The 17,655-nt window shown below is 34.7% G+C and overlaps 5 non-coding genes across 5 annotated transcripts; all 5 read right to left on the minus strand.

The window, feature by feature from the left end:
* Positions 1 to 2,979: 2,979 nt before the first annotated feature.
* Positions 2,980 to 3,053, minus strand: TRNAS-ACU (transfer RNA serine (anticodon ACU)). The gene has a single exon. It is a non-coding gene; the product is annotated as a tRNA-Ser (tRNA).
* Positions 3,054 to 5,316: 2,263 nt separating this feature from the next.
* TRNAS-ACU (transfer RNA serine (anticodon ACU)) lies at positions 5,317 to 5,390 on the minus strand. Its single transcript has one exon. It is a non-coding gene; the product is annotated as a tRNA-Ser (tRNA).
* Positions 5,391 to 9,993: 4,603 nt separating this feature from the next.
* TRNAS-ACU (transfer RNA serine (anticodon ACU)) lies at positions 9,994 to 10,067 on the minus strand. Its single transcript has one exon. It is a non-coding gene; the product is annotated as a tRNA-Ser (tRNA).
* A 2,237-nt stretch (positions 10,068 to 12,304) lies between these two features.
* On the minus strand, positions 12,305 to 12,378 carry TRNAS-ACU (transfer RNA serine (anticodon ACU)). The gene has a single exon. It is a non-coding gene; the product is annotated as a tRNA-Ser (tRNA).
* Positions 12,379 to 14,639: 2,261 nt separating this feature from the next.
* On the minus strand, positions 14,640 to 14,713 carry TRNAS-ACU (transfer RNA serine (anticodon ACU)). The gene has a single exon. It is a non-coding gene; the product is annotated as a tRNA-Ser (tRNA).
* Positions 14,714 to 17,655: the final 2,942 nt, after the last annotated feature.

A 17,655-nucleotide genomic window follows, 5' to 3' on the forward strand; every position in this document is an offset into this window, starting at 1 on the left:
AACTACATTGTCACCAGAAGAGCAATACAAAATGTACAAGTGATATATTAAAATCATCTTTCCAGCTTGAATTTCAATGATGCATTGGGGCAACGATTTTGTGAGAAACATCTTCACCCTTAAATAAAGATTTTCTTAATTCCTTACCTGTGTGCTAATTAGATATCACCTTGTTTTCACATTAAACAGACTTCCACATGAGAACGCAGCAAGGATGCAGTGGCGTTAATGTTTCCTGGTGTCAACCCGTATTATTTCAGTAGACATTGAAATGAGGATGCATCTTGCTGCCTTTCCAATGAAGCAAATTTAGTTTAGTAATAGGTGAAAAACCATCCCTACAAAGGTGTTAATCAGAGACTTGGCTTTGTGGACACTTTTCAGAGAACAAATTTGTTAGCATAAAAATAAAGCCAGAAAATGAAGAGCTGTTTAATCACTCAATTGGATTTTTTTGCCAGCATATTTCTTTTTCTCTGCAACCCACTGCTAAATTGTGCTTCCTAGCTGTTTTTATAAAATCACTGAATCAAATCTAACTCTGATTACATCAGAGAAGGCCAGGTACCCTACACCATAAGAGGGGGTTTGAAATTTTGACTTGTCTACTTAAAGATCACCAAAATCTGATAACAAGGTCAATTACGTCCCTGGGTGGGATTGAACCACCAACCTTTTGGTTTATAGCCGTACACACTAACTGATTGCGCCACAGAGACACTTTGCAAAAGTACATACTGACAAAGGCTAATAAGCATTCATCTAAAACGTTTCCTAGAAAAACTTTAAAAAGTCAATAATCTGGAGAGTTTTTGTAAGATGTTTCTTCCATCCACCAACGAAGAAACACATTGGTACTTTCCCATGATGAGTGAGTGCTTCAGGATCTCTTGCACTTAAATGTGCAGCAAAGTACTGCAATGGAAGCATGCTGGGCCCATAACCCAGAGGTAGGCAGATTAAAACTATCCTCTGCTATATGCATTTTTTTTGTTAATTAAAGTAATCCAAAACTGGGATTGATATTTTTGCTCTTTTATTTTTCATTAAAGTACAATAACTTTTACCATTTTAATTTGTTTTAATAGTATATTGAAAGTATTGTTTTCTTTTAAAAATCCACTTAATTTTCTTTACCCTATTATTAAAATGGTAATTGACAAAAACAAACTACATTGTCACCAGAAGAGCAATACAAAATGTACAAGTGATATATTAAAATCATCTTTCCAGCTTGAATTTCAATGATGCATTGGGGTAACGATTTTGTGAGAAACATTTTCACCCTTAAATAAAGATTTTCTTAATTCCTTACCTGTGTGCTAATTAGATATCACCTTGTTTTCACATTAAACAGACTTCCACATGAGAAAGCAGCAAGGATGCAGTGGTGTTAATGTTTCCTGGTGTCAACCTGTATTATTTCAGTAGACATTGAAATGAGGATGCATCTTGCTGCCTTTCCAATGAAGCAAGTTTAATTTAGTAATAGGTGAAAAACCATCCTTACAAAGGTGTTAATCAGAGACTTGGCTTTGTGGACACTTTTCAGAGAACAAATTTGTTAGCATAAAAATAAAGCCAGAAAATGAAGAGCTGTTTAATCACTCAATTGGATTTTTTTGCCAGCATATTTCTTTTTCTCTGCAACCCACTGCTAAATTGTGCTTCCTAGCTGTTTTTATAAAATCACTGAATCAAATCTAACTCTGATTACATCAGAGAAGGCCAGGTACCCTACACCATAAGAGGGGGTTTGAAATTTTGACTTGTCTACTTAAAGATCACCAAAATCTGATAAGGTCAATTACGTCCCTGGGTGGGATTGAACCACCAACCTTTTGGTAAATAGCCATACACACTAACTGATTGCGCCACAGAGACACTTTGTAAAATTCCATACTGACAAAGGCTAATAAGCATTCATCTAAAACGTTTCCTAGAAAAACTTTAAAAAGTCAATAATCTGGAGAGTTTTTGTAAGATGTTTCTTCCATCAACCAACGAAGAAACACATTGGTACTTTCCCATGATGAGTGAGTGCTTCAGGATCTATTGCACTTACATGTGCAGCAGAGTACAGCAATGGAAGCATGCTGGGCACATAACCCAGAGGTAGGCAGATTGAAACTATCCTCTGCTATATGCATTTTTTTTTGTTAATTAAAGTAATCCAAAACTGGGATTGATATGTTGGCTCTTTTATTTTTACTTACAGTACAATAACTTCTACCATTTTAATTTGTTTTAATAGTATATTGATAGTATTGTTTTCTTTCAAAAATCCACTTAATTTTCTTTACCCTATTATTAAAATGGTTATTGACAAAAACAAACTACATTGTCACCAGAAGAGCAATACAAAATGTACAAGTGATATATTAAAATCATCTTTCCAGCTTGAATTTCAATGATGCATTGGGGCAACGATTTTGTGAGAAACATTTTCACCCTTAAATAAAGATTTTCTTAATTCCTTACCTGTGTGCTAATTAGATATCACCTTGTTTTCACATTAAACAGACTTCCACATGAGAAAGCAGCAAGGATGCAGTGGCGTTAATGTTTCCTGGTGTCAACCTGTATTATTTCAGTAGACATTGAAATGAGGATGCATCTTGCTGCCTTTCCAATGAAGCAAGTTTAATTTAGTAATAGGTGAAAAACCATCCTTACAAAGGTGTTAATCAGAGACTTGGCTTTGTGGACACTTTTCAGAGAACAAATTTGTTAGCATAAAAATAAAGCCAGAAAATGAAGAGCTGTTTAATCACTCAATTGGATTTTTTTGCCAGCATATTTCTTTTTCTCTGCAACCCACTGCTAAATTGTGCTTCCTAGCTGTTTTTATAAAATCACTGAATCAAATCTAACTCTGATTACATCAGAGAAGGCCAGGTACCCTACACCATAAGAGGGGGTTTGAAATTTTGACTTGTCTACTTAAAGATCACCAAAATCTGATAACAAGGTCAATTACATCCCTGGGTGGGATTGAACCACCAACCTTTTGGTTAGTAGCCAGACACACTAACCGATTGCGCCACAGAGACACTTTGTAAAAAGTACATACTGACAAAGGCTAATAAGCATACATCTAGAACGTTTCCTAGAAAAACTTTAAAAAGTCAATAATCTGGAGAGTTTTTGTAAGATGTTTCTTCCATCAACCAACGAAGAAACACATTGGTACTTTCCCATGATGACTGAGTGCTTCAGGATCTCTTGCACTTACATGTGCAGCAGAGTACTGCAATGGAAGCATGCTGGGCCCCTAACCCAGAGGTAGGCAGATTGAAACTATCCTTTGCTCTATGCATTTTTTTTTTAATTTAAGTAATCAAAACTGGGATTGATATTTTTGCTCTTTTATTTTTACTTAAAGTACAATAACTTTTACCATTTTAATTTGTTTTAATAGTATATTGACAGTATAGTTTTCTTTAAAAAATCCACTTAATTTTCTTTACCCTATTATTAAAAGGGTAATTGACAAAAACAAACTACATTGTCACCAGAAGAGCAATACAAAATGTACAAGTGATATATTAAAATCATCTTTCCAGCTTGAATTTCAATGATGCATTGGGGCAACGATTTTGTGAGAAACATCTTCACCCTTAAATAAAGATTTTCTTAATTCCTTACCTGTGTGCTAATTAGATATCACCTTGTTTTCACATTAAACAGACTTCCACATGAGAACGCAGCAAGGATGCAGTGGCGTTAATGTTTCCTGGTGTCAACCCGTATTATTTCAGTAGACATTGAAATGAGGATGCATCTTGCTGCCTTTCCAATGAAGCAAATTTAGTTTAGTAATAGGTGAAAAACCATCCCTACAAAGGTGTTAATCAGAGACTTGGCTTTGTGGACACTTTTCAGAGAACAAATTTGTTAGCATAAAAATAAAGCCAGAAAATTAAGAGCTGTTTAATCACTCAATTGGATTTTTTTGCCAGCATATTTCTTTTTCTCTGCAACCCACTGCTAAATTGTGCTTCCTAGCTGTTTTTATAAAATCACTGAATCAAATCTAACTCTGATTACATCAGAGAAGGCCAGGTACCCTACACCAGAACAGGGGGTTTGAAATTTTGACTTGTCTACTTAAAGATCACCAAAATCTGATAACAAGGTCAATTACGTCCCTGGGTGGGATTGAACCACCAACCTTTTGGTTAATAGCCGTGCACACTAACTGATTGCGCCACAGAGACACTTTGCAAAAGTCCATACTGACAAAGGCTAATAAGCATTCATCTAAAACGTTTCCTAGAAAAACTTTAAAAAGTCAATAATCTGGAGAGTTTTTGTAAGATGTTTCTTCCATCAACCAACGAAGAAACACATTGGTACTTTCCCATGATGAGTGAGTGCTTCAGGATCTCTTGCACTTACATGTGCAGCAGAGTACAGCAATGGAAGCATGCTGGGCCCATAACCCAGCGGTAGGCAGATTGAAACTATCCTCTGCTATATGCATTTTTTTTTGTTAATTAAAGTAATCCAAAACTGGGATTGATATTTTGGCTCTTTTATTTTTACTTAAAGTACAATAACTTTTACCATTTTAATTTGTTTTAATAGTATATTGACAGTATAGTTTTCTTTAAAAAATCCACTTAATTTTCTTTACCCTATTATTAAAAGGGTAATTGACAAAAACAAACTACATTGTCACCAGAAGAGCAATACAAAATGTACAAGTGATATATTAAAATCATCTTTCCAGCTTGAATTTCAATGATGCATTGGGGCAACGATTTTGTGAGAAACATCTTCATCCTTAAATAAAGATTTTCTTAATTCCTTACCTGTGTGCTAATTAGATATCACCTTGTTTTCACATTAAACAGACTTCCACATGAGAAAGCAGCAAGGATGCAGTGGCGTTAATGTTTCCTGGTGTCAACCTGTATTATTTCAGTAGAAATTGAAATGAGGATGCATCTTGCTGCCTTTCCAATGAAGCAAGTTTAATTTAGTAATAGGTGATAAACCATCCCTACAAAGGTGTTAATCAGAGACTTGGCTTTGTGGACACTTTTCAGAGAACAAATTTGTTAGCATAAAAATAAAGCCAGAAAATGAAGAGCTGTTTAATCACTCAATTGGATTTTTTTTGCCAGCATATTTCTTTTTCTCTGCAACCCACTGCTAAATTGTGCTTCCTATCTGTTTTTATAAAATCACTGAATCAAATCTAACTCTGATTACATCAGAGAAGGCCAGGTATCCTACACCATAACAAGGGGTTTGAAATTTTGACTTGTCTACTTAAAGATCACCAAAATCTGATAACAAGGTCAATTACGTCCCTGGGTGGGATTGAACCACCAACCTTTTGGTTAGTAGCCAGACACACTAACCGATTGCGCCACAGAGACACTTTGTAAAAAGTACATACTGACAAAGGCTAATAAGCATACATCTAGAACGTTTCCTAGAAAAACTTTAAAAAGTCAATAATCTGGAGAGTTTTTGTAAGATGTTTCTTCCATCAACCAACGAAGAAACACATTGGTACTTTCCCATGATGACTGAGTGCTTCAGGATCTCTTGCACTTACATGTGCAGCAGAGTACTGCAATGGAAGCATGCTGGGCCCCTAACCCAGAGGTAGGCAGATTGAAACTATCCTTTGCTCTATGCATTTTTTTTTTAATTTAAGTAATCAAAACTGGGATTGATATTTTTGCTCTTTTATTTTTACTTAAAGTACAATAACTTTTACCATTTTAATTTGTTTTAATAGTATATTGACAGTATAGTTTTCTTTAAAAAATCCACTTAATTTTCTTTACCCTATTATTAAAAGGGTAATTGACAAAAACAAACTACATTGTCACCAGAAGAGCAATACAAAATGTACAAGTGATATATTAAAATCATCTTTCCAGCTTGAATTTCAATGATGCATTGGGGCAACGATTTTGTGAGAAACATCTTCACCCTTAAATAAAGATTTTCTTAATTCCTTACCTGTGTGCTAATTAGATATCACCTTGTTTTCACATTAAACAGACTTCCACATGAGAACGCAGCAAGGATGCAGTGGCGTTAATGTTTCCTGGTGTCAACCCGTATTATTTCAGTAGACATTGAAATGAGGATGCATCTTGCTGCCTTTCCAATGAAGCAAATTTAGTTTAGTAATAGGTGAAAAACCATCCCTACAAAGGTGTTAATCAGAGACTTGGCTTTGTGGACACTTTTCAGAGAACAAATTTGTTAGCATAAAAATAAAGCCAGAAAATTAAGAGCTGTTTAATCACTCAATTGGATTTTTTTGCCAGCATATTTCTTTTTCTCTGCAACCCACTGCTAAATTGTGCTTCCTAGCTGTTTTTATAAAATCACTGAATCAAATCTAACTCTGATTACATCAGAGAAGGCCAGGTACCCTACACCATAAGAGGGGGTTTGAAATTTTGACTTGTCTACTTAAAGATCACCAAAATCTGATAACAAGGTCAATTACGTCCCTGGGTGGGATTGAACCACCAACCTTTTGGTTTATAGCCGTACACACTAACTGATTGCGCCACAGAGACACTTTGCAAAAGTACATACTGACAAAGGCTAATAAGCATTCATCTAAAACGTTTCCTAGAAAAACTTTAAAAAGTCAATAATCTGGAGAGTTTTTGTAAGATGTTTCTTCCATCCACCAACGAAGAAACACATTGGTACTTTCCCATGATGAGTGAGTGCTTCAGGATCTCTTGCACTTAAATGTGCAGCAAAGTACTGCAATGGAAGCATGCTGGGCCCATAACCCAGAGGTAGGCAGATTAAAACTATCCTCTGCTATATGCATTTTTTTTGTTAATTAAAGTAATCCAAAACTGGGATTGATATTTTTGCTCTTTTATTTTTCATTAAAGTACAATAACTTTTACCATTTTAATTTGTTTTAATACTATATTGAAAGTATTGTTTTCTTTTAAAAATCCACTTAATTTTCTTTACCCTATTATTAAAATGGTAATTGACAAAAACAAACTACATTGTCACCAGAAGAGCAATACAAAATGTACAAGTGATATATTAAAATCATCTTTCCAGCTTGAATTTCAATGATGCATTGGGGTAACGATTTTGTGAGAAACATTTTCACCCTTAAATAAAGATTTTCTTAATTCCTTACCTGTGTGCTAATTAGATATCACCTTGTTTTCACATTAAACAGACTTCCACATGAGAAAGCAGCAAGGATGCAGTGGCGTTAATGTTTCCTGGTGTCAACCTGTATTATTTCAGTAGACATTGAAATGAGGATGCATCTTGCTGCCTTTCCAATGAAGCAAGTTTAATTTAGTAATAGGTTAAAAACCATCCTTACAAAGGTGTTAATCAGAGACTTGGCTTTGTGGACACTTTTCAGAGAACAAATTTGTTAGCATAAAAATAAAGCCAGAAAATGAAGAGCTGTTTAATCACTCAATTGGATTTTTTTGCCAGCATATTTCTTTTTCTCTGCAACCCACTGCTAAATTGTGCTTCCTAGCTGTTTTTATAAAATCACTGAATCAAATCTAACTCTGATTACATCAGAGAAGGCCAGGTACCCTACACCATAAGAGGGGGTTTGAAATTTTGACTTGTCTACTTAAAGATCACCGAAATCTGATAACAAGGTCACTTACGTCCCTGGGTGGGATTGAACCACCAACCTTTTGGTTAATAGCCATACATACTAACTGATTGCGCCACAGAGACACTTTGTAAAATTCCATACTGACAAAGGCTAATAAGCATTCATCTAAAACGTTTCCTAGAAAAACTTTAAAAAGTCAATAATCTGGAGAGTTTTTGTAAGATGTTTCTTCCATCAACCAACGAAGAAACACATTGGTACTTTCCCATGATGAGTGAGTGCTTCAGGATCTATTGCACTTACATGTGCAGCAGAGTACAGCAATGGAAGCATGCTGGGCACATAACCCAGAGGTAGGCAGATTGAAACTATCCTCTGCTATATGCATTTTTTTTTGTTAATTAAAGTAATCCAAAACTGGGATTGATATGTTGGCTCTTTTATTTTTACTTACAGTACAATAACTTCTACCATTTTAATTTGTTTTAATAGTATATTGATAGTATTGTTTTCTTTCAAAAATCCACTTAATTTTCTTTACCCTATTATTAAAATGGTTATTGACAAAAACAAACTACATTGTCACCAGAAGAGCAATACAAAATGTACAAGTGATATATTAAAATCATCTTTCCAGCTTGAATTTCAATGATGCATTGGGGCAACGATTTTGTGAGAAACATTTTCACCCTTAAATAAAGATTTTCTTAATTCCTTACCTGTGTGCTAATTAGATATCACCTTGTTTTCACATTAAACAGACTTCCACATGAGAAAGCAGCAAGGATGCAGTGGCGTTAATGTTTCCTGGTGTCAACCTGTATTATTTCAGTAGACATTGAAATGAGGATGCATCTTGCTGCCTTTCCAATGAAGCAAGTTTAATTTAGTAATAGGTTAAAAACCATCCTTACAAAGGTGTTAATCAGAGACTTGGCTTTGTGGACACTTTTCAGAGAACAAATTTGTTAGCATAAAAATAAAGCCAGAAAATTAAGAGCTGTTTAATCACTCAATTGGATTTTTTTTGCCAGCATATTTCTTTTTCTCTGCAACCCACTGCTAAATTGTGCTTCCTAGCTGTTTTTATAAAATCACTGAATCAAATCTAACTCTGATTACATCAGAGAAGGCCAGGTACCCTACACCAGAACAGGGGGTTTGAAATTTTGACTTGTCTACTTAAAGATCACCAAAATCTGATAACAAGGTCAATTACGTCCCTGGGTGGGATTGAACCACCAACCTTTTGGTTAATAGCCGTGCACACTAACTGATTGCGCCACAGAGACACTTTGTAAAAAGTACATACTGACAAAGGCTAATAAGCATACATCTAGAACGTTTCCTAGAAAAACTTTAAAAAGTCAATAATCTGGAGAGTTTTTGTAAGATGTTTCTTCCATCAACCAACGAAGAAACACATTGGTACTTTCCCATGATGAGTGAGTGCTTCAGGATCTCTTGCACTTACATGTGCAGCAGAGTACAGCAATGGAAGCATGCTGGGCCCATAACCCAGCGGTAGGCAGATTGAAACTATCCTCTGCTATATGCATTTTTTTTTTGTTAATTAAAGTAATCCAAAACTGGGATTGATATTTTGGCTCTTTTATTTTTACTTAAAGTACAATAACTTTTACCATTTTAATTTGTTTTAATAGTATATTGACAGTATAGTTTTCTTTAAAAAATCCACTTAATTTTCTTTACCCTATTATTAAAAGGGTAATTGACAAAAACAAACTACATTGTCACCAGAAGAGCAATACAAAATGTACAAGTGATATATTAAAATCATCTTTCCAGCTTGAATTTCAATGATGCATTGGGGCAACGATTTTGTGAGAAACATCTTCACCCTTAAATAAAGATTTTCTTAATTCCTTACCTGTGTGCTAATTAGATATCACCTTGTTTTCACATTAAACAGACTTCTACATGAGAAAGCAGCAAGGATGCAGTGGCGTTAATGTTTCCTTGTGTCAACCTGTATTATTTCAGTAGACATTGAAATGAGGATGCATCTTGCTGCCTTTCCAATGAAGCAAGTTTAATTTAGTAATAGGTGAAAAACCATCCCTACAAATGTGTTAATCAGAGACTTGGCTTTGTGGACACTTTTCAGAGAACAAATTTGTTAGCATAAAAATAAAGCCAGAAAATGAAGAGCTGTTTAATCACTCAATTGGATTTTTTTTGCCAGCATATTTCTTTTTCTCTGCAACCCACTGCTAAATTGTGCTTCCTAGCTGTTTTTATTAAATCACTGAATCAAATCTAACTCTGATTACATCAGAAAAGGCCAGGTACCCAACACCATAACAGGGGGTTTGAAATTTTGACTTGTCTACTTAAAGATCACCAAAATCTGATAACAATGTCAATTACGTCCCTGGGTGGGATTGAACCACCAACCTTTTGGTTAGTAGCCGGACACACTAACCGATTGTGCCACAGAGACACTTCGCAAAAAGTATATACTGACAAAGGCTAATAAGCATACATTTAGAACGTTTCCTAGAAAAACTTTAAAAAGTCAATAATCTGGAGAGTTTTTGTAAAATGTTTCTTCCATCAACCAACGAAGAAACACATTGGTACTTTCCCATGATGAGTGAGTGCTTCAGGATCTCTTGCACTTACATGTGCAGCAGAGTACTGTAATGGAAGCATGCTGGGCCCATAACCCAGAGGTAGGCAGATTGAAACTATCCTTTGCTATATGCATTTTTTTTATTAATTTAAGTAGTCAAAACTGGGATTGATATTTTTGCTCTTCTATTTTTACTTGAAGTACAATAACTTTTACCATTTTAATTTGTTTGAATAGTATATTGACAGTATAGTTTTCTTTAAAAAATCCACTTAATTTTCTTTACCCTATTATTAAAAGGGTAATTGACAAAAACAAACTACATTGTCACCAGAAGAGCAATACAAAATGTACAAGTGATATATTAAAATCATCTTTCCAGCTTGAATTTCAATGATGCATTGGGGCAACGATTTTGTGAGAAACATCTTCACCCTTAAATAAAGATTTTCTCAATTCCTTACCTGTGTGCTAATTAGATATCACCTTGTTTTCACATTAAACAGACTTCCACATGAGAAAGCAGCAAGGATGCAGTGGCGTTAATGTTTCCTGGTGTCAACCTGTATTATTTCAGTAGACATTGAAATGAGGATGCATCTTGCTGCCTTTCCAATGAAGCAAGTTTAATTTAGTAATAGGTTAAAAACCATCCTTACAAAGGTGTTAATCAGAGACTTGGCTTTGTGGACACTTTTCAGAGAACAAATTTGTTAGCATAAAAATAAAGCCAGAAAATTAAGAGCTGTTTAATCACTCAATTGGATTTTTTTGCCAGCATATTTCTTTTTCTCTGCAACCCACTGCTAAATTGTGCTTCCTAGCTGTTTTTATAAAATCACTGAATCAAATCTAACTCTGATTACATCAGAGAAGGCCAGGTACCCTACACCAGAACAGGGGTTTTGAAATTTTGACTTGTCTACTTAAAGATCACCAAAATCTGATAACAAGGTCAATTACGTCCCTGGGTGGGATTGAACCACCAACCTTTTGGTTAATAGCCGTGCACACTAACTGATTGCGCCACAGAGACACTTTGCAAAAGTCCATACTGACAAAGGCTAATAAGCATTCATCTAAAACGTTTCCTAGAAAAACTTTAAAAAGTCAATAATCTGGAGAGTTTTTGTAAGATGTTTCTTCCATCAACCAACGAAGAAACACATTGGTACTTTCCCATGATGAGTGAGTGCTTCAGGATCTATTGCACTTACTTGTGCAGCAGAGTACAGCAATGGAAGCATGCTGGGCCCATAACCCAGCGGTAGGCAGATTGAAACTATCCTCTGCTATATGCATTTTTTTTTGTTAATTAAAGTAATCCAAAATTGGGATTAATATTTTGGCTCTTTTATTTTTACTTAAAGTACAATAACTTTTACCATTTTAATTTGTTTTAATAGCATATTGACAGTATTGTTTTCTTTCAAAAATCCACTTAATTTTCTTTACCCTATTATTAAAATGGTAATTGACAAAAACAAACTACATTGTCACCAGAAGAGCAATACAAAATGTACAAGTGATATATTAAAATCATCTTTCCAGCTTGAATTTCAATGATGCATTGGGGCAACTATTTTGTGAGAAACATCTTCACCCTTAAATAAAGATTTTCTTAATTCCTTACCTGTGTGCTAATTAGATATCACCTTGTTTTCACATTAAACAGACTTCCACATGAGAAAGCAGCAAGGATGCAGTGGCGTTAATGTTTCCTGGTGTCAATCTGTATTATTTCAGTAGAAATTGAAATGAGGATGCATCTTGCTGCCTTTCCAATGAAGCAAGTTTAATTTAGTAATAGGTGAAAAACCATCCCTACAAAGGTGTTAATCAGAGACTAGGCTTTGTGGACACTTTTCAGAGAACAAATTTGTTAGCATAAAAATAAAGCCAGAAAAAGAAGAGCTGTTTAATCACTCAATTGGATTTTTTTTTGCCAGCATATTTCTTTTTCTCTGCAACCCACTGCTAAATTGTGCTTCCTATCTGTTTTTATAAAATCACTGAATCAAATCTAACCCTACACCATAAGAGGGGGTTTGAAATTTTGACTTGTCTACTTAAAGATCACCAAAATCTGATAACAAGGTCAATTACGTCCCTGGGTGGGATTGAACCACCAACCTTTTGGTTAGTAGCCAGACACACTAACCGATTGCGCCACAGAGACACTTTGTAAAAAGGACATACTGACAAAGGCTAATAAGCATACATCTAGAACGTTTCCTAGAAAAACTTTAAAAAGTCAATAATCTGGAGAGTTTTTGTAAGATGTTTCTTCCATCAACCAACGAAGAAACACATTGGTACTTTCCCATGATGAGTGAGTGCTTCAGGATCTCTTGCACTTACATGTGCAGCAGAGTACTGCAATGGAAGCATGCTGGGCCCATAACCCAGAGGTAGGCAGATTGAAACTATCCTTTGCTCTATGCATTTTTTTTTTTAATTTAAGTAATCAAAACTGGGATTGATATTTTTGCTCTTTTATTTTTACTTAAAGTGCAATAACTTTTACCATTTTAATTTGTTTTAATAGTATATTGACAGTATAGTTTTCTTTAAAAAATCCACTTAATTTTCTTTACCTTATTATTAAAAGGGTAATTGACAAAAACAAACTACATTGTCACCAGAAGAGCAATACAAAATGTACAAGTGATATATTAAAATCATCTTTCCAGCTTGAATTTCAATGATGCATTGGGGCAACGATTTTGTGAGAAACATCTTCACCCTTAAATAAAGATTTTCCTAATTCCTTACCTGTGTGCTAATTAGATATCACCTTGTTTTCACATTAAACAGACTTCTACATGAGAAAGCAGCAAGGATGCAGTGGCGTTAATGTTTCATGGTGTCAACCTGTATTATTTCAGTAGACATTGAAATGAGGATGCATCTTGCTGCCTTTCCAATGAAGCAAGTTTAATTTAGTAATAGGTGAAAAACCATCCCTACAAAGGTGTTAATCAGAGACTTGGCTTTGTGGACACTTTTCAGAGAACAAATTTGTTAGCATAAAAATAAAGCCAGAAAATGAAGAGCTGTTTAATCACTCAATTGGATTTTTTTGCCAGCATATTTCTTTTTCTCTGCAACCCACTGCTAAATTGTGCTTCCTAGCTGTTTTTATAAAATCAATGAATCAAATCTAACTCTGATTACATCAGAGAAGGCCAGGTACCCTACACCATAACAGGGGGTTTGAAATTTTGACTTGTCTACTTAAAGATCACCAAAATCTGATAACAAGTTCAATTACATCCCTGGGTGGGATTGAACCACCAACCTTTTGGTTAGTAGTTGGACACACTAACCGATTGCGCCACAGAGACACTTTGCAAAAAGTACATACTGACAAAGGCTAATAAGCATACATCTAGAACGTTTCCTAGAAAAACTTTAAAAAGTCAATAATCTGGAGAGTTTTTGTAAGATGTTTCTTCCATTAACCAACGAAGAAACACATTGGTACTTTCCCATGATGAGTGAGTGCTTCAGGATCTCTTGCACTTACATGTGCAGCAGAGTACTGCAATGGAAGCATGCTGGGCCCATAACCCAGAGGTAGGCAGATTGAAACTATCCTTTGCTATATGCATTTTTTTTTGTTAATTTAAGTAATCAAAACTGGGATTGATATTTTTGCTCTTTTATTTTTACTTAAAGTACAATAACTTTTACCATTTTAATTTGTTTTAATAGTATATTGACAGTATAGTTTTCTTTAAAAAATCCACTTAATTTTCTTTACCCTATTATTAAAAGGGTAATTGACAAAAACAAACTACATTGTCACCAGAAGAGCAATACAAAATGTACAAGTGATATATTAAAATCATCTTTCCAGCTTGAATTTCAATGATGCATTGGGGCAACGATTTTGTGAGAAACATCTTCACCCTTAAATAAAGATTTTCTTAATTCCTTACCTGTGTGCTAATTTGATATCACCTTGTTTTCACATTAAACAGACTTCTACATGAGAAAGCAGCAAGGATGCAGTGGCGTTAATGTTTCCTGGTGTCAACCTGTATTATTTCAGTAGACATTGAAATGAGGATGCATCTTGCTGCCTTTCCAATGAAGCAAGTTTAATTTAGTTATAGGTGAAAAACCATCCCTACAAAGGTGTTAATCAGAGACTTGGCTTTGTGGACACTTTTTAGAGAACAAATTTGTTAGCATAAAAATAAAGGCAGAAAATGAAGAGCTGTTTAATCACTCAATTGGATTTTTCTGCCAGCATATTTTTTTTCTCTGCAACCCATTGCTAAATTGTGCTTCCTAGCTGTTTTTTATAAAATCACTGAATCAAATCTAACTGATTACATCAGAGAAGGCCAGGTACCCTACACCATAAGAGGGGGTTTGAAATTTTGACTTGTCTACTTAAATATCACCAAAACCTGATCACAAGGTCAATTATGTCCCTGGGTGGGATTGAACCACCAACCTTTTGGTTAGTAGCCAGACACACTAACCGATTGCGCCACAGAGACACTTTGCAAAAAGGACATACTGACAAAGGCTAATAAGCATTCATCTAGAACGTTTCCTAGAAAACTTTAAAAAGTCAATAATCTGGAGAGTTTTTGTAAGAATTTTCTTAAATCAACCAACGAAGAAACACATTGGTACTTTCACATGATGAGTAAGTGCTTCAGGATCTCTTGCACTTACATGTGCAGCAGAGTACTGCAATGGAAGCATGCTGGGCCCATTACCCAGAGGTAGGCAGATTGAAACTATCCTCTGCTATATGCATTTTTTTTCTTAATTAAAGTAATCCAAAACTGGGATTGATATGTTAGCTATTTTATGTTTACTTAAAGTACAATAACTTTTACCATTTTAATTTGTTTTAATACTATATTGACAGTATTGTTTTCTTTCAAAAATCCACTTAATTTTCTTTACCCTATTATTAAAATGGTAATTGACAAAAACAAAATACATTGTCACCAGAAGAGCAATACAAAATGTACAAGTGATATATTAAAATCATCTTTCCAGCTTGAATTTCAATGATGCATTGGGGCAACGATTTTGTGAGAAACATCTTCACCCTTAAATAAAGATTTTCTTAATTCCTTACCTGTGTGCTAATTAGATATCACCTTGTTTTCACATCAAACAGACTTTCACATGAGAAAGCAGCAAGGATGCAGTGGCGTTAATGTTTCCTGGTGTCAACCTGTATTATTTCAGTAGACATTGAAATGAGGATGCATCTTGCTGCCTTTCCAATGAAGCAAGTTTAATTTAGTAATAGGTGAAAAACCATCCTTACAAAGGTGTTCATCAGAGACTTGGCTTTGTGGACACTTTTCAGAGAACAAATTTGTTAGCATAAAAATAAAGCCAGAAAATGAAGAGCTGTTTAATCACTCAATTGGATTTTTTTGCCAGCATATTTCTTTTTCTCTGCAACCCACTGCTAAATTGTGTTTCCTAGCTGTTTTTATAAAATCACTGAATCAAATCTAACTCTGATTACATCAGAGAAGGCCAGGTACCCTACACCATAAGAGGGGATTTGAAATTTTGACTTGTCTACTTAAAGATCACCAAAATCTGATAACAAGGTCAATTACGTCCCTGGGTGGGATTGAACCACCAACCTTTTGGTTAATAGCCGTGCACACTAACTGATTGCGCCACAGAGACACTTTGCAAAAGACAATACTGACAAAGGCTAATAAGCATTCATCTAAAACGTTTCCTAGAAAAACTTAAAAAAGTCAATAATCTGGAGAGTTTTTGTAAGATGTTTCTTCCATCAACCAACGAAGAAACACATTGGTACTTTCCCATGATGAGTGAGTGCTTCAGGATCTCTTGCACTTACATGTGCAGCAGAGTACAGCAATGAAAGCATGCTGGGCCCATAACCCAGCGGTAGGAAGATTGAAACTATCCTCTGCTATATGCATTTTTTTTTGTTAATTAAAGTAATCCAAAACTGGGATTGATATTTTGGCTCTTTTATTTTTACTTAAAGTACAATAACTTTTACCATTTTAATTTGTTTTAATAGTATATTGACAGTATAGTTTTCTTTAAAAAATCCACTTAATTTTCTTTACCCTATTATTAAAAGGGTAATTGACAAAAACAAACTACATTGTCACCAGAAGAGCAATACAAAATGTACAAGTGATATATTAAAGTCATCTTTCCAGCTTGAATTTCAATGATGCATTGGGGCAACGATTTTGTGAGTAACATTTTCACCCTTAAATAAAGATTTTCTTAATTCCTTACCTGTGTGCTAATTAGATATCACCTTGTTTTCACATTAAACAGACTTCCACATGAGAAAGCAGCAAGGATGCAGTGGCGTTAATGTTTCCTGGAGTCAACCTGTATTATTTCAGTAGACATTGAAATGAGGATGCATCTTGCTGCCTTTCCAATGAAGCAAGTTTAATTTAGTAATAGGTGAAAAACCATCCTTACAAAGGTGTTAATCAGAGACTTGGCTTTGTGGACACTTTTCAGAGAACAAATTTGTTACCATAAAAATAAAGCCAGAAAATGAAGAGCTGTTTAATCACTCAATTGGATTTTTTTTGCCAGCATATTTCTTTTTCTCTGCAACCCACTGCTAAATTGTGCTTCCTATCTGTTTTTATTAAATCACTGAATCAAATCTAACTCTGATTACATCAGAAAAGGCCAGGTACCCTACACCATAACAGGGGGTTTGAAATTTTGACTTGTCTACTTAAAGATCACCAAAATCTGATAACAAGGTCAATTACGTCCCTTTTGGTTAGTAGCCGGACACACTAACCGATTGCGCCACAGAGACACTTCACAAAAAGTACATACTGACAAAGGCTAATAAGCATACATCTAGAACGTTTCCTAGAAAAACTTTAAAAAGTCAATAATCTGGAGAGTTTTTGTAAAATGTTTCTTCCATCAACCAACGAAGAAACACATTGGTACTTTCCCATGATGAGTAAGTGCTTCAGGATCTCTTGCACTTACATGTGCAGCAGAGTACTGCAATGGAAGCATGCTGGGCCCATTACCCAGAGGTAGGCAGATTGAAACTATCCTCTGCTATATGCATTTTTTTTCTTAATTAAAGTAATCCAAAACTGGGATTGATATGTTAGCTATTTTATGTTTACTTAAAGTACAATAACTTTTACCATTTTAATTTGTTTTAATACTATATTGACAGTATTGTTTTCTTTCAAAAATCCACTTAATTTTCTTTACCCTATTATTAAAATGGTAATTGACAAAAACAAAATACATTGTCACCAGAAGAGCAATACAAAATGTACAAGTGATATATTAAAATCATCTTTCCAGCTTGAATTTCAATGATGCATTGGGGCAACGATTTTGTGAGAAACATCTTCACCCTTAAATAAAGATTTTCTTAATTCCTTACCTGTGTGCTAATTAGATATCACCTTGTTTT

This window comes from Pseudophryne corroboree, unplaced genomic scaffold (genome assembly GCF_028390025.1).
Source record: "Pseudophryne corroboree isolate aPseCor3 unplaced genomic scaffold, aPseCor3.hap2 scaffold_1780, whole genome shotgun sequence".
In the NCBI taxonomy this organism is placed as follows: Eukaryota; Metazoa; Chordata; class Amphibia; order Anura; family Myobatrachidae; genus Pseudophryne; species Pseudophryne corroboree.